The sequence below is a fragment of the Gopherus evgoodei genome, chromosome 11 (assembly GCF_007399415.2).
Source record: "Gopherus evgoodei ecotype Sinaloan lineage chromosome 11, rGopEvg1_v1.p, whole genome shotgun sequence".
NCBI lineage: Eukaryota > Metazoa > Chordata > Testudines > Testudinidae > Gopherus > Gopherus evgoodei.
In genome coordinates, this window is record NC_044332.1 from 72583342 (window position 1) to 72610243 (window position 26902).

The 26902-nt window shown below is 42.6% G+C and overlaps 1 protein-coding gene and 1 long non-coding RNA gene across 4 annotated transcripts in view; one reads left to right on the top strand and one right to left on the bottom strand.

Annotated features, from left to right (window-relative positions):
- Positions 1-26902, bottom strand: part of RALB (RAS like proto-oncogene B) — a 79715-nt gene that overhangs the window by 30030 nt on the left and 22783 nt on the right. For 2 of the 3 annotated variants that reach the window (XM_030579659.1, XM_030579662.1), the window contains exon 1: positions 19291-19412. The exons of the other annotated variant lie outside the window; for it this stretch is intronic. The gene's annotated coding sequence lies outside the window, so the exon portion shown is untranslated. Of the gene's footprint in view, positions 1-19290; positions 19413-26902 lie in introns of those variants that run through there. 3 annotated transcript variants of the gene reach the window in all.
- On the top strand, positions 19515-25453 carry LOC115659485. The gene is made up of 3 exons (XR_004002565.1): positions 19515-19540; positions 21939-22063; positions 22526-25453. It is a non-coding gene; the product is annotated as an uncharacterized LOC115659485 (long non-coding RNA).

The window sequence follows — 26902 nt, forward strand, 5'->3', positions numbered from 1 at the left end:
CAGTAAAGCAGCTGTCTGTGCTGTAACTCCCGAGGTATACACACTGCCCAGCCACTCAGTGTGCAGAAACAGTGCAGTTGTAGTGTTTTAAAAAAAATAAACCCACCCCACCGAGAGGTGTACAGCTTTCTGCGCTGGGGCTACAGCGCTGAGGTGCCAGTGTAGACACCGGGGTCGATTACACCTCCGGGAGGTGTCCCACAATACCTGTTCTCACCTCTCTGGTCATTGGTGTGAATTCTGCTGCACTGCCCTCAGGTGAACAACCACCATTCCCACCCGATAAATTCCTTTGGAATTTTGAAAGTCCCCAAACTCTTTGGTGATGCGTGCAGTAGTCTCAGCGCATCTTTCCAGGTGGCCAGGCCTGCTCCACGCAACAGGCAATCCCCCGCTTGGAGCAATGTCGAGTTGCTAGACCTCATCAACACTTGGGGAGAGGAGACTGTCCAGTCCCAGCTGCGCTCCAACCGTAGGAATGATGATACCTACAGACAGATTTCATGAGGTATGCCAGAAAGGGGCCATAAGAACATGCCACAATGAAGTCATGGAGCAGCTCCTAAAGGTTATGGAGTGCCAAGCAGACATGCTCCAGGCTCTAGCTCTTCAAACGGAGCAGCTGCGCACTCGCCCTCCCCTACAGCCGCTGTCACAAAGCTCTTTCCCATGCTCCCTCCAGACACTATCTGGCTCCAGTCCCCCCTCAAAGTCCAGTGCTGCCGACTCCCACTACCCACTGCAATCAACACCCATCCCTCTCCAGTTTGGCCCTGCTGAAGTATAGTATCGGCTGCACTGTACTCCAAAGGAGAAGGTTGGATATGATCCCTGAACATACACAAATCTTTAGCCACCCTGAGACCCCACCTCCTCCTGAGACCTTCCCTTCCACCATCCCACTCAGTGCTTATGGGGTTGACTCTCTCCTCTGTGGTGGTGGTTGTTTTTTTTTAAGAAAAATAATAATTAAAGAATTGTGTTGCTTTGAAAGCAATCTTTATTCTATTAATTGAAAGCAAACAGAGCCCTGCACAGCAACAGATAATTCTGTTAAACCTTCATATTGCATCATCTGCACCAATCACAATCACCTCTGAGCATTAAAAGCACTGCACTCCCAAGCATAGCAACAAATATTAGTGGCTTTCAGCTTCAAATTGCTGCCTCAAAGCATCCCTGACCCTTAAGACCTCACGCTGCACCCCTCTAATAGCCCTGGTTCTCTGGCTGTTCAAACTCAGCCTCCAGGCGCTCAGTCTCTGCGGTCCAGCCCTGAGTGAAGCTTTCACCTTTCCCTTCACAAATATTATAGAGCGTACAGCACGCAGCTATAAGCATAGGAATACTGTCATCGGCCAGGTACAACTTCCCATACAGGCAGCGCCAGCAGGCTTTTAAACGGCCAAATGCACACTCCACAGTCATTCTGCACTTACTCAGCCTGTTGTTGAACCGCTTCTTGCTGCTGTCAAGTTGCCCCGTGTATGGCTTCATAAGCCTTGTCATTAAGGGGTACGCAGGGTCTCCCAGGATCACAATAGGCATTTCAACTTCCCCTATGGTGATCTTCTGGTCCGGGAAGAAAGACCCTGCTTGCAGCTTGGTGAACAGACCAGTGTTCCAAAAGATTCATGCATCATGCATCTTTCTGGACCAGCCTGCATTAATGTCTGTGAAATGCCCACAGTGATCCACAAGCACCTGGAGAACCATTGAGAAATACCCCTTGCGATTAATGTACTCGGTGGGTAGGTGGTCTGGTGTCAGAATTGGAATATGCATGCCATCTATCACCCCTCTGCAGTTACTGAAGCCCATTTGTGCAAAGCCATCTACGTCTCGCACGTTGCCCAGAGCCCTGGTCTTTCAGAGTAGGATGCAATTAATGGCCCTGATGACTTCCATCAACATGAGTCCAACGGTAGACTTTCCCCACTCTGAACTGGTTAGTGACCAATTGATAGCAGTCTGGAGTAACCAGCTTCCACAGTGCAATCGCTACACACTTTTCCAACGGCAGGGCAGCTCCCATCCTCGTATCCTTGCGCCACAGGGCTGGGGCAAGCTCATCACACAGTCCTATGAACGTGGCTTTCCTCATCTGAAAGTTCTGCAGCCACTGCTTGCCATCTCAGACGTGTATCACGATGTGATCCCACCACTCAGTGCTTATTTCCCAAGCCCAAAAGTGGCTACTCCAAGCAATCTCGTGTCGTAGCTACTACGCTTGGCGACATCAATGTCACACTCCTCTTGCCTTTGTAGTTTAAGGAATAACTCCACTGCCACTTGTGACGTGTTGGTCAGAGCAAGCAGCATACTGGTCAACAGTTCAGGATCCATTCCTGCAGCCCAAAGAGGCAGAGTGTGCAGTACACAAACGATTGAAAGATCACACCAAATGTGGACAGAAGCACAGGGATTGCTGGGATGTGAAGCAATGCATCATGGGGCACTGGGACAGGACCCAGGATGCCCCGCAACCCGCTCTGCCTTCCCACAACTCTTAGTGGCAGAAGAGAAAGAGGTGCTCTGTGGGATAGCTGCTAAGAGTGCACCGCTCCGAATACTGCTGCCAGTGCCCCAAGTGTGTACACGTTATTGCGCAGGCAGCTGACAGTGTGAACACACAACAGCCATTTCCCTTCAACACTCTCTGAGCAGCGCTGTAACTCCTGGTGCTGTAACTCTGCCAGCATAGACATGCCCTTAGTTACATTAGAGTAATCAGACTGTGTAGTACCTCCAGTTGGTGGGTCATTCATAGGTTAAGTATGCCAAAAGCTGTAACTCAATGCACACTCTTAATGAGACACACACAAGTCTTGACTTTGCATGAAGCACAAGCCCAAAGCTGAAATGCCTCTACCATACAGGAATTACCTATATGCCCTGCAATCAATGCACAGTGCATTCTAAAGCGGTTTTAGAACATGCCTGAAGAAGTTAACTTTACATGTTAGGCAGATATCTTTTGTACCATGAGACATTGTTTACAGCAGAAGGATAGAACATACAAACTGTCAGAAAGCTATAGTTTAGGATTTATGCTTTAATCAACTTAGTTCATTAAAGTAGATGCTGGTTCAAAAGGAATGATTATAAAAATGTCATTAAAGGAAAGTATCAGCACAGCCCAAGTTAAAGTATTCAATCTTTTTTTTAAAAAAAAAAAAAGAAAACAAAAGCTATGTACATTAATACTTCTAAAATATTTTATATAAGTTCATGGTCTTATCACTATAGTGGTCTCACTACGATCAAATGGGATTCTCTCTGTTCTATCTTGCTGTCCTGCAGACTCCATTTTATAGATATCTTTTTTTTAATTTATCCACATATATTCCATCAGTGATTTGGAATCTTAAGCAGATATACAGAAATTCAGTACTCCTTTAAGGGTGAACTCAATCTCCTGTGTCAGACTCTAGAACTAACATCTTTGTAAGACAGTCACCAACATGAATTCTGTTGTCTGACAGTTAGATGGCATCCAGTTTCTCTTTCCATAATATTGTTGATTATTATTGTTGAAACCAGCTAGGAATCCTTCAGAGACAGCCGCTATCAAAAGACTTCCCACTAACATCAATATATGTCCTGCTCAATGGCAAATATGCAAGCTAAGCCAATTATCCTCAGGGCCCTTGTCTCCATACCTATATTTTAACAGTATACAGTAGGAGATAGTAAGTTCCATTGCTTTTTATAGCCATATAGCAACTGTGACAGTCCCAGATGACTCATGGATTCCAAGATGCTGCTTTCCTTATATCTTATTCTACATCAGATTGTTATACTGGCAGCTCTCTCTTTGATAATTACGATACTTGAAAAAACTTATGAAAGAGTTCAGAAAGAGCTTCATTACATGGATACAACAGATAATCTTAATTAGCCAACATGGATCCTCAAATTTGGGTCATGAAAGAAAACTTCCTTTAAGTACAGGCATTAAAATGCTGGGACATGTAGGTAACATCTACCCTTGACACAGGGCCTGTTCCAGCTTTTTTTGCTGCCCCAAACAGCGAAGCCAAAAAAAAAAGTTACAGCCGTGAATGCCGGCACTTCGGTGGCAGCTCAACCGTGCCGCTTCATTCTTCAGCAGCAAGTCCTTTGCTCTGACAGGGACTGAGGGACCCACTGCCGAACTGCCATCGAAGACCCGGACCTGCCGCCACTTTCCATTGGCCACCCCAAGCACCTGCTTCATTCGCTGGTGCCTGGAGCCGGCCCTACTTTGACAGACTGAAAGTAAATTTTCTTTATCTAGTCAAGAAATTTACAACACAGTTAATGAATAGACTACACTGTTTTACTTTTTACCCAGCTCTTGAATTTTACTGGAACTATTCCATGATTGCATCCAAAATTAGATCAGTTATTTTACACTTTCTGCATTAAACTGGAGCATTAAAAAGCATGCACTATATATTCAGTCAGTGCATTTCCCCACCCTGAATGCAAAACAGATTTCTTTAGAAATCATGTGCTGAAATACAAATGACTAAATCTTTCTCTAAGCAGAGGTGCCATTAAAATTAAACAAAATATAGAACTGATAACAGCAGGCATTTACTTATGGAAACAGATTCATAAGCAATCAAAACACTAGAAAATCTTCCATTCCCTCTGTTATAATAGTTAATCATCCAAGACATCAAATAATAGATGTGACTAAGTTATGAGCAGCAGTTTCCGAGTATAATCTTGAAAGGAAATTACAACAACAGCCTATGAAAACTACAGTCATACAAAGTATCCAGAATAGATTTGATACAGGTCTGAAGGAGAGTTCCATATCTAAGCATCAATTCAGACTTTATTAGCATAGTCACCAGAGGTATTTTTAGGATCTGTTTGTCATCTCACACAGTCTTTAATATGAGCAATTCTAAGTCGCTGTTCTTTGATCTGCTTTCTTGGATCTGGAAGTGAATCTTTATGTTGTATGAATTATGTAACAGATGTACAAACATCCTTTTGTAATCTTCAAGAGTCACATCTGAGGAATGTCTGAATTCAATACTACTAAACTTTCATTTAGCTTCTCACTCACAGACGACAAAGTAATTTACAAAAGGAGGGCAAGTACAATTAGCCCCATTTTACAGATGGAGAAACTCGGTCCCCTGACCACCTCCCATAAGTTCTCCTTGCTGAAGTACTCTCTCTCCAGACTCGTCCTTTAGTGGAGGTGATAGAATTGACGTTGTACGAGTCCCTTTTGGAACAGCAATGAAGCCAGACTTCCAGCACCCGGTATTCCAGGTGATCTGCATAGGACCACGTGCTTGGAGGCTCTGCGCCTTGACATCAATTCCTGAACCCCCTTCCTCCTTACAGCTCTCTAGCATCTTAGCCATAATAGAGCCTTGTTACCACCAACTTCCCAAATTACAGATGTACATAGACTGGTGCTATGAGAATGTAATGTGTACTTCAAAGATGTGGTTTCAATCAAACGAGATTTTATAAAAACTCTTGGAATTTCACTTTAATAACCCTACATCTATAGGTGCACATCAGAGTAATTTGTTTTCATTAGCTTAAAAAGCCCTAAGAGTTGCGTGTTGGTGACTTCTAGATTTTCTATATGTATTCGTATTATAACATAAATTGAGTTGAGAATATAGTTGCAGATATTCAGTGGATTGTATATGTCTGTAAGAAGCACTGGGACATTGTCATTAACATGTTGACTAACGACAATTTACCAGGTCACTCCAAATTCAGTTACATTTTCCCCCACCCACACGGAAGTTACAAAACAAATTTTAATGACTGATATACTGCAATTACTCTTCCAAGTACAGTTAATTTATCACGGTCTCAGTAAACAGAGCTGCCATTAATTTACAAGTCAAGAATTGGTGATTAGTAGCCTTATCAACACTTGATAATGACCTGTTCTGTTCATTCCCTCCAGGGCACCTGGCACTGGCCACTATCGGAAGACAGGATACTGGGCTAGATGGACCTTTGGTCTGACCCAGTATGGCTGCTCTTATCACTTAAATAGAAATGAGAGACACCCTAGTTCTTGAAGTGTAACATTTCTGATTTGATATGTTGTACTGTGATTATTCAAGATTATATAGATAGATAGATATAGATAGATAGATAGTGAAAGCTACTAAAATTCAATGGGGGTCTTGATGCCTGCATTATTTTAGCATGCGAGGGTGCCTGGTATTGATCCCCATTTATTTAAATCTTATTTTAGTGAATGGATATTCAGAGAAGTTCAATAGCTATTAGCCAAGATAGTTAGGGACACAACCCCTAAACCTCCAACTGCCAGATGCTTCTACCTGACAACAGGGGATGGATCATTCCATAATTGCCCTGTTCTGTTCATTCCCTCTGAAGCATTTGGCTGCCAGAAGACATGATACTGAGCTAGACTGACAATCAGTCTGACCCAGTATCATAATTTTTAAGTTCTTAGACATATTCAGACAGACAAAAAATACTTAGACAAGTTAGAGGTCTTCAAGTCACCAGGGCCTAATGAAATACATCCTAGACTGATTGACTGATAAGGTATCTGAGCCATTAGCGATTATTTTTGAAAAGTCATGTATGGTGGGAGAGATTCCAGAGGCCTGGGAAAGGGCAAATACAGTGACCATCCATAAAAAGGGAAATAAGGACAACCTGGGAAACTACACACCAGTCAGCTTAACTTCATTACCAGGGAAGATAATGAAACAAATACTTCAGCAATCAATTTGCAAACACCTAAAAGATAAAGTGTAAGTAACAGTCAGCATAGATTTGTCAAGAACAAATCATGTCAAACCAACTTAACAGCTCTCTTTGACAAGGTAACAAGCCTTGTGAATAAGGGAGGGAAGCAGTAGATGTGGTATATCTTGATTTTAGTAAGGCTTTTGATGCTGTCTCGCATAACCCTCTCAAACAAACTAGGGAAATACAAACTAGATGGAGATACTATAAGAAGGATGTATACCTGATTGGAAAACCGTTCCCAGAAAATAGTTTTCAGCCATTCACAGTCAAGTTGGAAAGGCATATTGAGTGCAGTCCCATAGGGATCAGTTCTGGGTCCGGTTCTGTTCAAAGTCTATCTCAATTATTTAGATAATAGGATAGAGAATACACTTATAAAGTTTGAAGACAATACCAAGTTATGCTTGGAGGACAGGATAAAATTCAAAATGATCTGAACAAACTGGAGAAATGGTCTGAAAAAAAAAAACAAACAGGATGAAATTCAATATGGACAAATGCAAAGTACTCCACTTAGGAATGAACAATTAATTGCACACATACAAAATGGGAGATGATGACCTAGGAAGGAGTACTACAGGAAGGGATCTGGGGGTCATAGTGTATCACCAACTATATATGAGGCAACAGCATAACACTGTCAAACCCCCCACCACCACCATTCTGGGATGTATTAGCAGGAGTGTTGTAAGCAAGACACAAGTAGTAATTCTTCCACTCTACTCTGCGCTGAATCGGACTCAGCTGGAGTACTGTCTCCATTTCTGGGTGCCACATTTCAGGAAAGATGTGGACAAATTCCAGAAAGTTTAGAGAAGAGCAACAAACATGATTCAAGGTCGAAAAAAACAAGACCTAAGAGGGAAGACTGAAAAAAATTGGCTTTGTTTAGTATGGAGAAGAAAAGAAGGGGACCGGGGGTGGGGGGGAGGGAAGAGGCCAGGATAACACTTTTCAAGTACATAAAAGGTTGGTACAAGGAGGAGGGAGAAAAATTATACTCCTTAACCTCTGAGGATAGGATAAGAAGCAATGGGCTTAAATTGCAGCCAAGGCAGTTTAGGTTGGACATTAGGAAAAAAACCTTCCGGTCAGGATGGATAAGCACTGGAATACAGGAAGGTTGTGGAATCTCTATCACTGGACATTTTTAAGAGCAGGTTAGACAACACCTCTCAGGGATGGTCTAGATAATACTTAGTCCTGCCATGAGTGCAGGGGACTGGACTAGATGACATTTTGAGGTCCCTTCCAGTCTTACAATTCTATGATTCTAATGATAGTTTTGCAATTTTAACCTAATACCTGTAGAATAAGTCATTCACATAACTTCTCTCTCAATTCCATGATATTTATCAACATTAAATGACTTGAGCACGATTCACTCACTCTACTACTGATTGTGGGACTTGAGACAAATCACCGTCTCTACCTCAGTCACCCTATCTGTGAAACGGGGATAACAGAGGTGATGCAAGGTTAGTGATTATTTCAAAGGTCTTGAACCACAAATAGCACTGGTATTATGGGGCAAGATTCTCTAGTTCATTCTAGAAGTAAAAATGGGCCAGAAAGCAGACATATGTAATCTGCTAAGGATTCCTTTGGCATGGGGGAGATTTCTGCTGATGGTCCCAGCACACCAAGTTTCTACATCACCCTCCGCTTCTCACACACACACACACACACACACACACACACACACCCCAGACCTGGGTGCAGCACAAGGGACATTTTGGGGTGGTAGAAGCAGGCTACTGTCTAGGTATCCTCAACTGGCACAGTCCCCTGGGGACCACTGCCAGCTGCCACAGCTTACATTCACAAGTCTGCCCTAAGAATCACAGAGTGGGACCAAGCTCCCTGATGGGCCTACCTCATGCTCCACTGCGTCAAGCAGAAACTCAACGCAGCATCAAATGCTGGCTATCATCTTACTCTGCAGACATACTTGGATTTATTTTTCGTCCAACCAATGCAAAGGAAACACTTTCATGTAAATGTTCTAAACTAAAAAAACCTGAAACATTAAATATTAACCAAAATCTATGTTCACTCTGTCACATTATTTGGCTGCAATGTTTTTTAAGTTATCCGTTCAGAAGCATATTAAATGGAACACTGGGAACTGCTTTTAAACAGCTCAGGAACACTGTTAAACACCTACTCAGACCTACCTATTGCATGGAGCTTTTGTTATTTAAGTCCCACCATCCAGTGGTAATATGTATTCATGCTGTGTATTTCCAAGCTATTCCTTCCATATTACTTTCCAGGAGAACATGATCATGGAAAACTGAATGTTTCCACTTTTTAAAACACAGATTTTTGAAGTTAGAGTCCTATTACATCTGTCACTTCTGATATACATCTTCTTCAGATAATCAAGAAGGGTAAATTTAGTAAATTACCTAAAGCTAAATTGAACAAATGCATTTGAAATCTCATTTTTCTACCTTGGAATTTGCCCAACTTAACTGACTCCTATTTGTTTTATGGGAAGTAAAGTACACCGCTACCTCGATATAACACAAATTTGGATATAATGCCGTAAAGCAGTGCTCCGGGGGGGAGGGCAGGGCTGCACACTCTGGTGGATCAAAAGCAAGTTCAATATAACACGGTTTCACCTATAATGCGCTAAGATTTTTTGGCTCCCAAGGACAGTGTTATATTGAGGTAGAGGTGTATTAAGATTTCCAGTTTGAATATTGCTACAAAAGTATCAAGTTTACTTAGGGATAGTATCAGTGAAATATAAAATCACCAAATAATAATCTCCTGCTGCTAAATAAAACCAAGAGTGATTTAGAGTCATTATAGTTTCACAGTAAATGCAAATCATGGATTTAGGTGAGCACTCATTACATTGCATTAGTTAAATCCATATTTTGGGGTATGCACTCTTTTGGAAATGCTGCTGTTTTAAACCTCAAAGGCTCTGATACATTCTATATGAAAAAAAATCAATTTTTAACAGAGCTAAAGATCACTGGATTAACGTTTATGCACTAAAATTATAAAAAGTCATACACACTTTATTTGTATTAAATGCATTTTTGGAAGTGGGCTGGTGGTGTACTTGGGGTGCATGGAAAGTGGGAGGGAAGGGTTCTTTAAAAAGTAGCTGTAGGTAGTCTTCAAAGCTTTTATCTAAGTTTCTACGCAGAGCAATATTTTACATCAGTGCTAAGTTTTTGAAATCTAACATGCATGGTTATAATATTAAAACCCCCAAACTAATGCATCATGACCAACATTATTCTAATAAAGACACTTGGAACACAGGTGGCACTTCGGAGGTAAAAAAGTTTGGAACTGATATTCCTATAAAGTTTCACAGATTGTTACTCCCTGAATACTTCTACCTGCACAATACAATGGCTTTGTGACAGTAATCCAGTGAGATACAATATTAAACATCAAGGAAGACTATATACCTCAAGTAGAGATTTTACCATAAAATCAACAAGTGCATGACAACAATATCTTAATAGAAGTTACTTCATAAGTTCTCTATCCTTCCAAGTTAAATTATAAGGGCACATACCACTATGGTTTCCTTACACTAGATTTCTCATGTAACTAAGGTCAAAAAGTGGAACAACCAACTGAATCGGCTTTTAATGACCAGTGTTTTTTCTACTAGATACCAGAGTTGATTAAGCATTTGATCTCTACCTAAAAAGCCACAAGAGAAAGGTTCCCAAGATACTATGAGAAGGGCACAAAGATGAAGGGCAAAACTGCTCACTTTACTCACATGATTGTCCAAAGGTGATCAATGGGACTACTCGTGCAAGTAAAGTGAGCAGTATTAGGCCTAAATTGTGCTCCCATAAGCACGAGCCTTCTAGCTCCATGCTACTTAGCCCCCTAAAGCTTCCCACCTATCTGTACAGGCTCAAAAGTCGTATATTTTGTTAGAAAATCTAGTTTGGTTAAAAGGCAGTCTGAAACAAATAGGAGAGATCAGATGGAGCATAGTGCCTTAGAGTGGAAGAGAAAAACAAAGCAATGTCCCATCAATATTATGCTTTTGGAAGAGGCATTTCTGGTAATCCCATAAGGGTACATACTCAGCCAAAGTATTTGACTACGTAATAAACAAGAGAGTGAAGTTGCTGGGAGAATCAACCAACCATCAAAATGTCCTGTTGTTGGGGTAACTGGATAAGTGAGGAATTCTCATTAACTTAGAGTGGGCTCTTGCAGTAAGCTAAAAGCTGAACAGCAGCAAAATAGGACAGTGGGGAAGAGTCTCTTGCTGTAGCAGAAATACTCATAGGAAGCCAGTTTTAAAAGAGAGGGGGGGATGAACATATTTCCAAAGGGCTTCATTATAAAAATATTTGTTAAGAGATAACCTGAAAGCATCTTACCTATCTCCATCATCACAATGAAGTGACATTATTGAAATCTTGATTTCTTGTTAGTGTACATGGTCACATCAGACCACATTGTACACTGACATCCCAAGTAATGCCACTGCAGCCTGCACTTGACAGAGTTTTCCCTTAGTGTAGCAGATTCCACCTGCTTATACTTTCTAATTCCATCCCTGAAAATTTACCCCACTTTTCAATTTGGTCTGAAACAGCAGCAGATAAATAAATAAATAAAATAAAAAAACAAAACGGTCATTTTTATGATTCTTCACCAAAACCTCATATTTGGGGAGCAATGAAATCAATTCCTGCTTAGTCTCTATTCTTCCTTAAAATCTTGGGGAGGAAGCTCCTTCTTCAGATCACTGGAAGTGAGAGTTTAAAGTCACAGAAGTACACTGAATTACACTGTATTTTGATGAATAATCTGTTTTCAGACTGATGGGCTTACTCTGATTTACATCAGAGAGGCATTTAGCCCCATTTTTTTAACTTACCACCACCTTAGTGTCAATCATGTAGTCATGTTATTAGTGGAGACTGATGATATACTATGTGCTGTACATATGTGCATTTTGGAAGGTTACTGAAAGCCCAGCCTGGGACCTAAAATCTGCAATGAATCAATCCATTTTTTTTCCTCCCCAACCACCAAAGTATCTCATAACCCACTAACCTGAATCCTGAAAACTGTACTGGGACTGTGACCTCTATTATACAAGATAAAATCCTGGTTTACTGCAACACACACACGAGTGTGGAGTTTAAAGCAAGATTAAGATTAAATTGGTGTGGTTATATTGGATTGCTGCTATTCTCTAGTTACGTTTGGAAATCAGTTGTATTTTTAGTTAATATCAAAGGCACTTAAAGATTCCCTATCCATGTGCTCTTGACATTTAAATCCAAATAAAAAATACTCAACTCATTTAATACTAGAATTATTTCTGTCACTTATGTACTGTACTTCTATATAGTTTTGATTTTTGAGTTACTAGCTTTTATGGATCCAGGTTCAGATACAATGTTCTCAACCACACACTAGAGGAGATTTTTGGGGGTTGTTTTGGTAACATTCCCTAGCATAGACATTTCCCTTAGAGAGGGAGGAACTTTCCTGTGTTTAACATCAGTAGTTTTCAATTTAGTGCTTTTTATAAGCATTTCATTCACTGCCACTCCATCCCCCAAAAGCCCTTATATTCCATTTCTTTAACCCTGCAAAAGCCAAAGGCCTATAAGAGAAAAAGATATTTGAGGAGGATCACAAGTTTGACACAGAAACTGGTTTGATGAAAACTAGTTATTAGGCAATCATTTATTAGTTTCAAAAGCACCTCTATCTGACCTTTGTTAGTACAAGTCTAGCTCTGCCTTAGGCAGGTAGGACACAGAACCAGGGAAATCACAATGTGTTTCATCAAAACAAGCAATCTGAGAATCACTGAGTAACTCAGTAATACTGTTATATTTAAGGATCCAAAAAAGTTTTTTATTGAAACCCTAATATTTAGGAGATTACTATTCTGCAACATATGGTCCAAAATTCAGTAGAGTCAGCACAAGAACTGTCTGAAAATCTTTGATTCTTATGTTTTAAGCTACCATCCCAAATTTCCTTTAATTCAGATATGAGGTGGATTGGTTTCAGCACATTTACCAGTGGACACGTGTTCCCATTCAAAAGCCATCTCAACTGCCCGCCTTGTTCGCAGATTCATATATGCCAAGATCTGAATCGACATGGAACCTGAACTATGCTCTCACCCCTGGAAGCTGTTCTTACTGGTCAAGATTGAGGCACAATAACATTACAGTATTTAACGTTTAGTGCTCAAAAATGTTTACAGCCTTCTCTCTCTTAGCTCACAACACCCATATGAAATAGATGTTGTTATTCCCATTTAATAGTAGTGTAAGATCATATGCTTCACCAAATGCCACAGAGGACATTAGAACCAGGATTAGAATTCTATTCTCCGTCTGTTTTTTTCAGTTATTAGACCACTCTGTATCCTGTTTGCACAGCATCTCCTCTGCATTGTCTGGCTAGAGTGTAAGTCTCACAAAGAAGGGACAATTTTTATGCAGCATTTCACACAGCAATGAGACCACAGACTCTCAAACAAATGATTGCAGCATATTGCTTTCACTTGAAAGACTGGTCTCTTCACAAAGTCAAAGTACAATGTAGATAGCAGAATCAACATTTCAGACATGAAATGCCACTTAGATGTATATGTAAGTAGCCATCCATTGAGATATACCAGTTCATTACTGCCTTGCATAGAATTGAAGTGCCTGTAGCTGACTGTTCTTTTAAGCACCCAGTACAGTAACTCCACACTTAACGTTGTAGTTATGGTCCTGAAAAATGCAACAAAGTTTTAAACAAACAAGTTAATACTGGTACCCAGTGATGATGATTGTGAAGCTTCATTGAAGTAGAGTCAGAGGGTGGGCTATTTCCCTTACTGCTAAAGGATGAACTAGCAACTGGCTGAGCCCTCAAGGGTTAACTCTCTCACTCTGCAAGGCAGCAGGAAGGGAGGGAGATATGCACATTTCCCTCAAGTACACTGCCTTGTTAATTAGATCAGCTTGCTGAGATTCCATTCTTGCAACCGTGAGCATTTCATAGACTGTCAGGGTTGGAAGGGACCTCAGGAGGTCATCTAGTCCAACCCTCTGCTCAACACACGACTGATCCCCAACTAAATCCCCAAATGGCCCCCTCAAGGGTTGAACTCACAACCCTGAGTTAAGCAGGCCAATGCTCAAACCACTGAGCTATCCTGAGCCCTGCTCTATGGAAGATGGGGTAAGCTGGGTACAGGAGCAGGGGGGGACACCCTGACATTAGCCCCCCTCTTCCTTCCCTCCCCCCGGCACAGAAAGCAGGAGTCTCGGGGAGCAGCTCCAAGGCAGAGAGCAGGAGCAGCACATGGCAGTGGGTGGAGGGACACTGCTGAACTGCAGGCAGTTGCTGCACAAGGAACTTAGGGGAGCGAGGAGCTAATAGGGAGAGCTGACAGGGGGCTGATGGTCCACCCTGGTTCCAAGCACCCACCAGCTAGTTGCAAGGGGCTGCTCTTCCTTCAAGCAGTAGACAAAGCAGGTGGTTGCCAAACAACATTAGAAGGGAGCATTACACAACTTTAAACAAGCATATTACCTAATTCATCAGCAATGTAACAACGAAACAACGTTAACCAGGACAACTTTAAGTGAGGAGTTACTGTACACCTGAACTGATATTAAGTCTGACATATCAATTAGCAAATGAAATACACAAAAAAAGGTACTGTAAGGTCAAATTATGCTCCAAACTGGGATTTTGTAAAAATAATCTTTTACAAAAACCAAGACTAGTAGAAATGCAAATTTTTTATTCCCATAGAAAATATTTTAAGAAATTCCCCTGCTGTATGCAGGAAACAAACATGCTATTGTATGAGAAATTTAAGTCGATAAGATAATATTTAGAGGGAAAAGTGTGAAACTGACCTATTTTCATTGTAAAAGAAATGTAGAAAGTATTAGAAACTAATAACAAAGGGTAAATTAGATTTAATTAGTTTAAATAGTCCAAGGTATTATTTGTAATACAGGTAAGCAAATATTCAGTCAACTCTCATTAAATATTTAAAAACAATAAGAAGAGGCAAGCAACTGTCTTTACAGGAATTTATGTCATAAATGCCTTGTTTGTGCTAATGATTCCCTTTATGATCGTGATAGATGATCATGATTCAGGATTACAAATTGTTTACTTCAATGCTGTCCTTGACCAATCCAGCACAAATGAATAAAGTGGAAAGTAAATATTGTCTTCCTTATGCTATTATCATAAGGAACACAGATTTGGAATTGTTGCACTTCAGTCTTCTAACACCATTATTTAGGGCCGGTCCACACTAACACTGTAAATCGATCTAAGCTACGCTAGTTCTATAGTATGAGACAATATATTCATGTAATGTTTAAGAAAAGGTTTGTAAATGAGTTCCAATATAGTTCATGGATTAGGAACCCAATCTTACGTGGTTCCAGGGGCTTCTGTATAGATTATTTAGGTTAATCTTTCTATCCACCCAATGGGACTCAGTGCTCAGTCAAGAAGATACCATCAGAGAAGCTTAGTTTTGCAGTTCTCAATCTGTGGAATTTGTGTCTCCAGAGATAACGTGCTTGTTATTTAAAAACATTTTTGCTGTTAAAGAAATAAATATATAGAGGTGAGAAATAACAGACCTCAACCCTACTGTCCCTCTGCAAAGTCAATTCCTTACCCCTCTCTAAAAGTGCAAAGTTTCAAAAAGCTCAATGAATAGAAGATTGTTGGGGATGGAATAGATCTTGACAAGGAGAAGAAGTCTGGACACAAATGTGAGAAGGGAGGGACAGGCAGTAGAAACAAAAGTTAAACTGTTTGAGCACCATATTCCATAAGTCTTGAGGTCTTTCTGAGTGTAGCCTTCATTGATGTGAGATCTATCATTCCATTCTCTCACTAGAAGGAAAACCTTATAATGGCAGCAAGCCGTAAAAGAGAGCTATTTTGGGAATAAGAATTATTCAAGAAATATATGTTTGCTAATGATGTTTTAAAGAAAGTCACATCAATGAACTGGTGGAAGTCACTTAAGCACTTCAGACTGTTGAAGTAATACTCTCACTTTAACAGCAGTAGCTTCTTCTGCCAGTGTACAAAGAATATTTTCTTCTTTTGGACAAATTCATTCCAAACTGAGAAACTGTTTGGGACCTGAAAAAGCAGGAAAGCTTGTTTTTCTCTTCCAGATTATGAACAAACAGGAAAATGAATGTGAAGACGACTGAGTCAGCTGAATAATCCAGTATTTTAAGTTTTAAGCTGTTGAGGCTGACAGTGATTTTTAAAAAAAAATTTCATTTAACTATTTTAGTTAAAAACAATTTAATAAAAACAAACCTGATTTTAAAAAACTAGAATGTTTAACTAAATTCAACTATTCATATGCATGTTTTATTAAAATATTATAGGTTTGCTGTTGAAGAAAAAAATCCAGAATACCTAATGTTGTTATTTTAGTTAAATAAAACAATTTAAATGTCTGTCTGGTGATATTCTCCTCCTGATACAGCATGGGAAGAAAATCCTTCAAATGTTAATGATTAACCTGTTGAATTGGAGATAGTTCACCTCCCAGTAACTTCATAAATATCTGCTTCAATTACTAAACAATCATTCATTTTCTGATAAAGCTGTAAAAGTAATCTGAAAAGTTTTCAGAATAAATCACTTAAAATATACAGTGTGTACCTTCTAAAAATAAAACCATCTATTTCTGAGTTGTGAAGAATATGTATTAAGGTTATAACAACCAACAAAAATGCACTTTTATGTAGAACACCATGATTAAATCAAGTCTTTCTGACTAGTGATTTAAATAATTTAAATCATTAATCTGATTTAAATCAAATCCACTCTGGCTAGTTCAGTTACATAAATTACATAACTGAAGTCCATGTAACTTAGTGTGGCGTAGACACTGCTGTAAGTCAACTTATATTGACGGGAGACACTCTCCTGTCAACATAGCTTCTGCCACTCAGGGAAGTAGAGTATAGACATCAACAGGAGAGGACTCCCCCATCAATTTAGCATGTCTTCAGCAGACCCACTAAATCGACACCGCTGCATTGATCCCAGCAATGCAAATTTAGCCGGTAATGTAGACAGCCTCATTTATCAGCTAAGAAAGGTAGTCAATCCATCTACAGAAATATCTACAATTACAATCCAGTCTGCACCTCTTAGTCCCTCCTACAGCTTTAACTACCGATATATTGAAAATTTAAGAGAACATCAGACAGTGTGCTTTCTGAATACAGTCAATCTCCAAATTTTCAGAATACTAGTCACACAACTTCCCAAACTTCTGGTGAAGGGGAATAAATTAGGCCTTTCTCACAGTAGCAAATGCTTAAGGAGCAGGAAATATTAAATATTACCAAGGTTTTATTAAACAAAACCCCCACGTGACCTTTGTGCATATTTGCAGTAAGAATCTAAAATCTGGGCTTTAAATTAGAAAGATCGGGGATGGTCCTAAACACTTGTTGAATGTGTATGCCCCCCCTTCCACCACCCAAACATACATGACCCAAAAAGGAAGCAGGGCACAGATGTCAACTTTCCAAAGTTCCAGGGGGTGCTTGACCCCTGGTTCTGCCCCAGACCCTGTCCCTCCTCCACCCCTTCCTCCAATGCTCCATCCCCACCCACCTTTTACTGCCCCTGGTCGACCCAGCCCTGCCACTTCCCACCCAGTTCTGCCCCCTCCACCAAGTGCACTGCATCTTCACTCCTCCTCCAGCCTCCTGCACACTGCCAAACAGCTAATTGCAGTGGGTGGAAGGCACAAGAAAGGAGGGGGAGGTGCTGATCTGTAGGGCCTGCTGGTAGGTGGGAAGCAGGGTGACCAGATGTCCCGATTTTATAGGACAGTCCCACTATTTTCTTATATGGGCACCTATTACCCCCGACACCCTGTCCCAATTTTTCATACTTGCTGTCTGGTCACTCTAGTAGGAAGTGCTGTGGGGGCAGGTGGGAGGTGATAAGAGAGCTGGTGGTAGTTGCTCAGCACCCACCATTTTTTTCCCATGTGGGCAGCTCCAGCCCCAGAGCACCCACAGAATCGGTGCCTATTAAGCGGGGCTTGACTATATTTTAATTCTTGCAAGTGGCCCCTTCCCTTGGAAAAAAGGTAAAAATCTAGCCTAACCTCCCCCTTAAATTGCGTAATTTTGCTGGTTAGTTTGCCCCATATCTCACTCTCCCCTTTATAGTAACACTACATTTGGGCACTGCCTTTTCCTCTTTCAACATCTATACTCAAAGATTTCAGAGAGAAAGAAAGCATATTTACAAATCTGCAACAGGTAAAGAGAACCCAGCCATGTAAGACAAGATACTTCAGGGATGTCCAACTCAGGCAAGGACAATACCATCTCAAACTCCCACATCTTGCCCAGTTGCCCAACAAGTGTTTTCTCTTACCTACCCACAGTAGTTTGGGAAAAATAAAGACTTCTGCACACATCAGGGTGGGAGTGGCAGCCTAAAACACAATGCACAATTCCCAGGGGACTCAAATGAAGCAGCATCAGTCATTAAAGCGCCAAGTCGTATTCATAAACATGTGGCGGAAAGACAACCTCACCCCAAATTCTGAATTTCATACAGGCCCAAGGGACACAGGTTCTCTGAATTAAACTGAGGGTGCAATCTCCTATACATGCACAAAGGTCATCCCCACCTGAATTCCAGACAGGGTATGGCAGTGGTTTTCAAACTTTTGTACTGGTGACCCTTTTCACATAGCAAGCCTCTGAGTGTGACCTCACCCTTATAAATTAAAAACAAACACTTTTTTATATATATGTAACACCATCATAAATGCTGAAGGCAAAGCAGAGTTTGGGGTGGAGGCTGACTGCTCGCATCCCCCCCATGTAATCACCTCACGACCCCCTCGGGGGTCCCACCCCTGGGGTATGGTATCAAAGGGCCCCATTCCAAAGCACAGGGACAGCCACAAACACACATGCGGGGGGAGGAATTTGCAGCCAATGACTTCTCCAAAGGTGCCTGTGTTATACAGGAGAACAGAGCAGATGATCACAATGGTCCTGTCTGGCGCTGGACTCTATGAAACTGAATCTTCGGAAGCACACCCTTCCTTACAGCCCCCTTCAACTCCGGCTGGCTGGGCAGACTGTCCCGACGCTCTTTCCAGCCCGGCATGGGCCCGTACCCCAGAGCACAGCTGGGGCCCCTTCCCCCGGGCCGCTCTGCAGGCAGGGGAAGCCAGCCTCCCCCGAGGGGGAAGGGGGACCCCCACTTGCGGGCAGCCAATGAGAGGCGGTGGCGGGCTCAGGAACTCTATGTGAGAGGGAGCAAGAGATCCCCCCTCCCCACACACACAGGAGGGGGGGCCGGGGCCAGACCCGGCAAGGGGGGTCCCCCTAGCCCCCGCGGGGAGAAGCCGCTGGGTCCGGAGCTCCCAGCCCCTGGGGAGCGACAGGATCCCGGACCCCAGGGAAGCCCCGGCTCCCACGGGCGGGGGGCCAGTCCTGACCCGCCCCTTACCTGGGGCTGACACCCGGCTCCGTCCAGGCTCCGAGCGCCTCCCCTCCCTCGCATTGGGGTTCCGCGGCGCGCTCCCGCCGCGGGGCACTTCCGGCCGCGCGCAGCCCTCTCCCCTCTCAGCCGCTCCGCCCAGTGCGTGGAGGCGGGCCCGCTTCCGGGTCACGTGGCGCCCTCTGGTCAATCGCAATGCAGCTGCTGGAAAGGGCGGGGCCTGTGGGGGGCTCGGGAGAGCCGCGGAAGGAGACGGGAGGTAGGTGTGGGAGGGCTGCGCTGGGGTGGGGGAGGGGTGGTTTGTATAGGGAGGTGGCTGAGGGAGGGCGGGTGTTGGAATGAAGGGGCGGGGTGATATTAGGAGGGGTGGGATGGCCGTGGGGGAGGCTGGAGTTGGGATGGCAGGGGGAGGGGGAAGGTTGTTGCTGGGAGGGGGAGGGGGAGGGGGAGAGATGGTGCTGGGATAGGTAAGGGGGTGGTGGTGTTGGGATGACAGAGGTGGGGTGGAGGAGGCTGGTGTTGGGATGAAGGGGAGGAGTGGTGTTGGGATGACAGGAAGGCGAGGGCTGGTGTTGGGATGGCAGGGGGAGGGGGAAGGTTGTTGCTGGGATGGGGGGGAGGGGGAGAGATGGTGCTGGGATAGGTAAGGGGGTGGTGGTGTTGGGATGACAGAGGTGGGGTGGAGGAGGCTGGTGTTGGGATGACAGGAAGGCGAGGGCTGGTGTTGGGATGGCAGGGGGAGGGGAAAGGTTGTTGCTGGGATAGGTGGGGGGGTAGCTTTGGGATGACGGGTGGGATGGTGTTGGGAAGGTTGGGGTGGTGAGGAAGGGGTGAGGGAGACTGGTGTTGGAATGGCAGGGGGAGGGGGAAGGTTGTTGCTGGGCTAGGTGGGGGTGGGGGGAGGGATGGTGCTGGGGGAGGGGCTGACAGCAGGGGTGATGTGGTGTTGGGATAGTGGGGAAGGCTCCTGTTGGGATGGCAGGGGGAGTGGTAGTGCTAGGATAAGTGAGAGAGGGAGGGCTGGTGTTGGGAAGGGAAGGAGTTGGCAAGAAGAAGGAGGGGAAGGGAATTTTTGGATCCAGCATGCTGAAGATTAAAACCCAGAGATACTTTTTACTTCACCATTTGAGATATCAAGGAGTGCGACATGAACTCTCCCTCAGACTGTCCCAGTTAAAAGACACTCTACAACTAAGGAAGAAAAATGTGCGGGGTGGAGGAGCAGAGAAAGGTAGCAGCAATACCACTGCTTAGCATAGCAGCCAGCTGCCCATCAGGAATGGAGAGGGGGATCAAACACTCAATAAGCTATAAAGCTTTGTCTTGGGCCAATGCTGGATGATGCTGACACGCACCCTGAGTTTTTTTCTCTCTCTCTCACTCGTATTTATTGTAAGATGCCTATAAAATATATTTTATTTGAATTAGGGTAGTAAGAGGATAGGGATGGATGGGTGATGAGATGGGAGGAGATGGTTTTGTTGTGAGGGGACACAGTTGCTAAAGGTCCAAAGTTCTCTCTTTAGGAATCCCATCCTCACCTAATGAATCAGATAAGCAGCCAGAGAGCAGCTTGCAAAGTTTTTCAATGCACGCTGCAGCTGCCTGCATATTTAATCCCAAATTGCCACCTATGGAAATAATTTGCAGCATGTCACACTGGCTTAACCTCAGCATCACCTGCCTTGTGGAGACTTCAGGTGTGTCTGCATTCCAGCTGGGATCAAGTCTTCCAGCCTGGGTAGACTGGGACTAGCTGCTAAAAATAGTAGTGTGGACATTGCAGCTTAGGCTCTCAAACTCACCCGACCCCTGATATTGGAGTGCTGGTGACTAGCCCCACTCTCTATCAGAATTACAACATCCACACTGCTATTTTTACATGCTAGTGTGACCTTTAACAACATCTATCCTCTATTTATTGGACACTGGTGAAGGGGAAATCTAGACTTGTAAAGTAATCCAGGCATGTCAAAGCATATTGTTTGATATAATTATTTGAATCAGCATGCCCTGTGACCAGTATTATGTGCATGGTTACCATAGACATTATAGGGTGTGTTTTTGCCTCAGTACTTCAGGAAGGAATTTTACACATCAATTTAGAGGAGATTAAGTTCCTTTGTATTGTATCAGGGGGTAGCCATGTTAGTCTGGATCTGTAAAAGCAGTAGAGAGTCTTGTTTTACCTTATAGACTAACAGATATATTGGAGCATGAGCTTTCGTGGGTGAATACATGCATCCAACAAAGTGGGTATTCACCCACGAAAGCTCATGCTCTAATACGTCTGTTAGTCTATAAGGTGCCACAGGACTCTCTGCGTCCTTTGTATTATTATTTGCATTGTACCAACTGTATCCCAGATGCTTTACAGACAGTAAGAGGACAAATTCCCTGCCTCAGAGGGGTTAAAATCATAGATAACAGTCAAACAGATGGAGGTTTATTTATTTCCAACTGTTCTCTCTCATCATATGTTTAGATTGTGAGTTCCTTGTGGCAGGGACTGTATTTCTTATAGATGCTACACTATCTAGCATAATGGGAACCTGACTGGGCGCTTTTTGTGCTACAGCAATAATTATTAACAACAATATCCTGTGTGAGTGAGCAGTAAAAGTTTGTGGGGGGGTTTTTTTTGTTTGTTTTTTAAGGAAGAGTAAGATATATAGACAACTTGGAACAACAGCTACATTTTATAAGTGTAAATAAACTAAAATCTGGGGAGAATATCAACTGGCATGAAGGAACTTAGAAATCTTGGTGATGAACATGATAGGTAAGTTAGATTTGCTACTAGTGAAATGAGTTGACCAAAAGAAGTGAGTTTTAAGTAGAGATTTGAAGGAGAGATTGGGTAGCACATGGGTTCAGGGAGGATGTTCCAGGTAGAGGAGGCAGAATGAGAAGGGACATTATATTGAGCCTGATTCTCCACTGCCTTACTCTCCTCACCCAGTGTTGTCATTTACACTTGCGGAAAAAGGGCATGAAATTTCAGCACCCATGTGACTGGAGAATTCTGATTTGGCCATGTTTTACACCCCTTTGGCCAAGTGCAAATGACTACACAAGGAGACCGTAAGTGGACAATCAAGTCCATTGGCTTCAATGGGCGTGCCACCCGCTCATACTAGTTCTCAATTTGGGCCATTGTGTTTAATACAGAACTCCTTACATGCAGAGTTTAATGATAACGTTATATAGTGTTGAGAATTAATGCCCTTCTGTCTCATTCCAGTTTTTCTTCGCTAGCTGGGATCGTCTGGAATTATCCCTTATAGTGGAATACCAGCAATACTGAATACTGGTTGGGTGGATCAATGCTGCAAGGTCCCTCGGAAAACTTCCTTCCGTATTTCCATTTATTGCTGTTGCTGACATATCTTAAAAGCCATTATTAGTTTTTGGTTTGTGGAACTTGGGATTTTGTACAAATAGATCAGTTATGATACGAACAGCTCATATGACATTTTGAAGAGAGCATATTCATACCAAAGGCTTCCACCTAGAAAGTTTAGAAACAACTGTCCTTCCAACAGTTAAATTCTTGAGTGCCACAGAGAGGTATTGGGGTTTTCCTGATGTTCTTGGCTTGGATCTAAACTTCATTCTGAAGCTCCAGCTCAGATAAAAATCCCAGTGATATCTGTAGGAGTTTGCCAACATAAGGGCTTCAGGATTCATCCTCTCTTTGACTATGAACAAATTTTTGCCACTGTTTCCACTGAAGATTAAACAGGTTAGGAAGAATGAGTTTGTAATTGTCCTTGCCTTGAGTATCATCAGTGTAGTTGCCAGCTAAGCAGGAACTGCAAAACCTTTATAATTGAGGAAGTTTGATTTGCAGAGCCTAGTTGTAGTTTGTGGCACCGGAAGTTAGAAAACCAGAGCAAGATTCTTTCCTCTGCTGAGATCTGCTCTGTGCAAGGGACAGCAGGCTGTGGGAGTCCGTTGCAACTCCCTGATTCTCCACCTTGCACAACTCCAGCCCTAACCCTGGCATAGGGTAGAATGACCTAGGGGCTGCTCTGACCTATGCTAGCTGGCAACAATTCCTAAGGGACTACAGGACATCTGAGAAATGAAGGAACACAGCTAGCTGTGATCCGTCTACATTCGCAGGATGTCCTCTACACTGGAGTTGAGGTAGGGGTGTGGCTGTAGGAGTGTTGTCTATACGTGCAGAGAGTTTCCTTCCACTCACTGAGAGTATTCACAATTGGCCATGTGTGGTCAATGTTCTGCAGTACCTGAGTGGCACAAAGGGGTGGATCAGGGGAGAGAATCAGGCCCATAACTTTTTATTTATTTATTAGCAAAAGTCATAGCCTTGTTCTGATCCCACATCAGAACGCGGCTGTAAGTCAAGGAAGTTAAACTAGTATAGAACTGGTGAGACCAGAATGAAGTGGATTGATAAAGAATACATTTGGGATCCCATTTATTTTTTAGCAGAATCACTTTTCAGAATAGAACTGTGCTGCATGTGGCTATGAAACTTTGATGCCCTTTGTTTTCAGAGTATTAGACCTTATTTAAAAGCACACCTCCCATGTGCAGAGTTTGTCAGCCAGTTTATTCTCAGATACTGTGACGACGAGAGACACATACAGTGTGTTCACTCACACAAACTTTTGTTCTTTCTTACTTTGTTGTTCTTCTCAATGTAAAACAAACACAAAGATCTGTTTGGTCTTTGTGCACGGAGAAGCATAACAACAACCCCCCTGTAAAGATGATTTTGGACCTTTAAAAGGTTGGGACTGGCTCTGTCATGCTCTATGAACTTCAAGATTCAAAAAACCCAGGTGGAGTAAACTGAAATAGTGGCTACATGTGGGAAACAACTCATAGTATATGAAATATAACTGTTTTTGACCTCGTAGGAGTTAATGGCAGTTTGATTTCCTCAGCCATATCCTCTTTGCCACAGACAGCAGAAGTCATCATGGTGAAACAGACTTTCAATGGAAAATCATCCTGCAGCTTCAGCTAAAGCAGAGATTTGTGACAGGATAAAACCCCAAGGTAATTTTTAAGAGGAAGATTCTTAATGACCTCTCCCAGCTTGTGAGGCAAAGGATTTCACGTTCCAAGTGGTTTATGAGTCTTGCACCTGCAGGCCAGCATAGTAATCAGTAGCATGACAAATGTAGGGCTGGATCTTGCAACCTCACATGAGCTATCTTTACTCATACTTGCAGTCCCACTGAGCCTGATCCTAATCCCCTTAATCAGGGCCTGATTCTGATCCCATTGAAGCCAAATAGCTTAGCTATCGATTTCCATGAAAATGGGGCTTGCTTAGGAAAAACTCCTGTAGAAGGCAGGGAGAATTTTTCCTCAGTAACGGTGCAGCAGACAATATTGAGAATATGGCTTACTGAGTTAATTGGTACAACTCAGTTGAGTAAGGGATGTAGGATAGGGATTTGAACCAGTATGGAAAATGTTGCATGCTGGGAGAGGATCAAATCTCAATTGTCACTTATTCATAAGTCTCCACAATAAGGAACTAAAATTACATTGTCCAGATCACATTATTGATGTATGTATCAGTTAATAACATGAGTAACTGGATGTGATAGCAACCAGACATCTAATATGAGGTGATCAATATTTCAAAATGAAGCCTTGTCAATGCAAAATACATTAAGAAATCTCAAAGTATCTGTTTCTGTATATATAGTATTTAATTAAACTGATTTATTCTCTTACAAAGAGACCAGGTCAATATCCTCATCTAGAAATAAAAACCATAGCTTGTTATGCATTAAAAAGAGACCTGCATATTTGGCTCTAATGTCATTTCTCTTTTTAATGTTATAAACAGGTATTGCAAATATTGTGAGGCCTGGAAGCCTTTTATCCAATTAAACTGAGTAGGACTTTTCTCCAAGCACTGTATTTTGCACAAGATAGATTTTTGGATCTAAATTTAGTTAGTTACTCTCATTGTATTATTCACGTCTCATTATAATACTTCATAGAGTTACTCTGACAGTGCCTGAAAGCATATATGATGTATACAACTCTTTTAAAAGTCAAAAGAAAGCAAGGGGACGAGGTGGACGAGGCTGTCTTCAGGCAACTAACAAAAGTTACTAGATCACAGGCCCTAGTTCTCATGGGGGACTTCAATCACCCCGATATCTGCTGGGAGAACAATACAGCAGTGCACAGACAATCCAGGAAGTTTTTGGAAAGTGTAGAGGACAATTTCCTGGTGCAAGTGCTGGAGGAACCAGCTAGGGGCAGAGCACTTCTTGACCTGCTGCTCACAAACAGGGAATAGTAGGGGAAGCAAAAATTGATGGGAACCTTGGAGGCAGTGACCATGAGCTGATCGAGTTCAGAATCCTGACAGAAGGAAGAAAGGAGAGCAGCAAAATATGGACCCTGGACTTCAGAAAAGCAGACTTTGACTTTCTCAGGGAACTGATGGGCAGGATCCCCTGGGAGAACAACATGAGGGGGAAAGAAGTCCAGGATAGCTGGCCGTATTTTAAAGACTTCTTATTGAGGTTGCAGGAACAAACCATCTCAATGTGTAGAAAGAATAGTAAATATGGCAGGCGACCAGCTTGGCCTAACAGTGAAATCCTTGCTGATCATAAACACAAAAAAGAAGCTTACAAGAAGTGGAAGATTGGACAGATCACCAGAGAGGAGTATAAAAATATTGCTCGGGCATGCAAGAGTGAAATCAGGAGGGCCAAATCACACTTGGAGTTGCAGCTAGCAAGGGATGTTAAGAGTAACAAGAAGGGTTTCTACAGGCATGTTAGCAACAAGATGATGATCAAGGAAAGTGTGGGCCCCTTACTGAATAGGGGAGGCAACCTACTGACAGAGGATGTGGAAAAAGCTAATGGACTCAATGATTTTTTTTGCCTTTGTCTTCGCGAACATGGTCAGCTCCCAGACTATTGTACCGGGCAGCACAGTATAGGGAGAAGGTGACCAGCCCTCTGTGGAGAAAGAAGTGGTTCAGGACTATTCAGAAAAGTTGGATGAGCACAAGTCCATGGGGCCGGATGCACTGCATCCGAGGGTGCTAAAGGAGTTGGTGGATGTGATTGCAGAGCCATTGGCCATTATTTTTGAAAAGTCAAGGTGATCAGGGGAGGTCCTGGATGACTGGAAAAAGGCTAATGTAGTGCCCATTTTTTAAAAAGGGAAGGAGGAGGATCCGGGGAACTACAGGCCAGTCAGCCTCACCTCAGTCCCTGGAAAAATCATGGAGCAGGTCCTCAAGGAATCAGTTTTGAAGCACTTAGAGGAGAGGAACAGTCAGCATGGATTCACCAAGGGAAAGTCATGCCTGACTAACCTAATTGCCTTCTATGATGAGATAACTGGCTCTGTGGGTGAGGGGAAAAGCAGTGGATGTGTTATTTCTTGACTTAAGCAAAGCTTTTGATACAGTCTCCCACAGTATTCTTGCCAACAAGTTAAAGAAGTATCAGCTGGATGAATGGACTTTAAGGTGGATAGTAAGTTGGCTAGATCATGGGGCTCAACAGGTAGTGATCAATGGCGCCATATCTAGTTGGCAGCCAGTATCAAGCAGAGTGTCCCAAGGGTTGGTCCTGGGGCCGGTTTTGTTTAATAT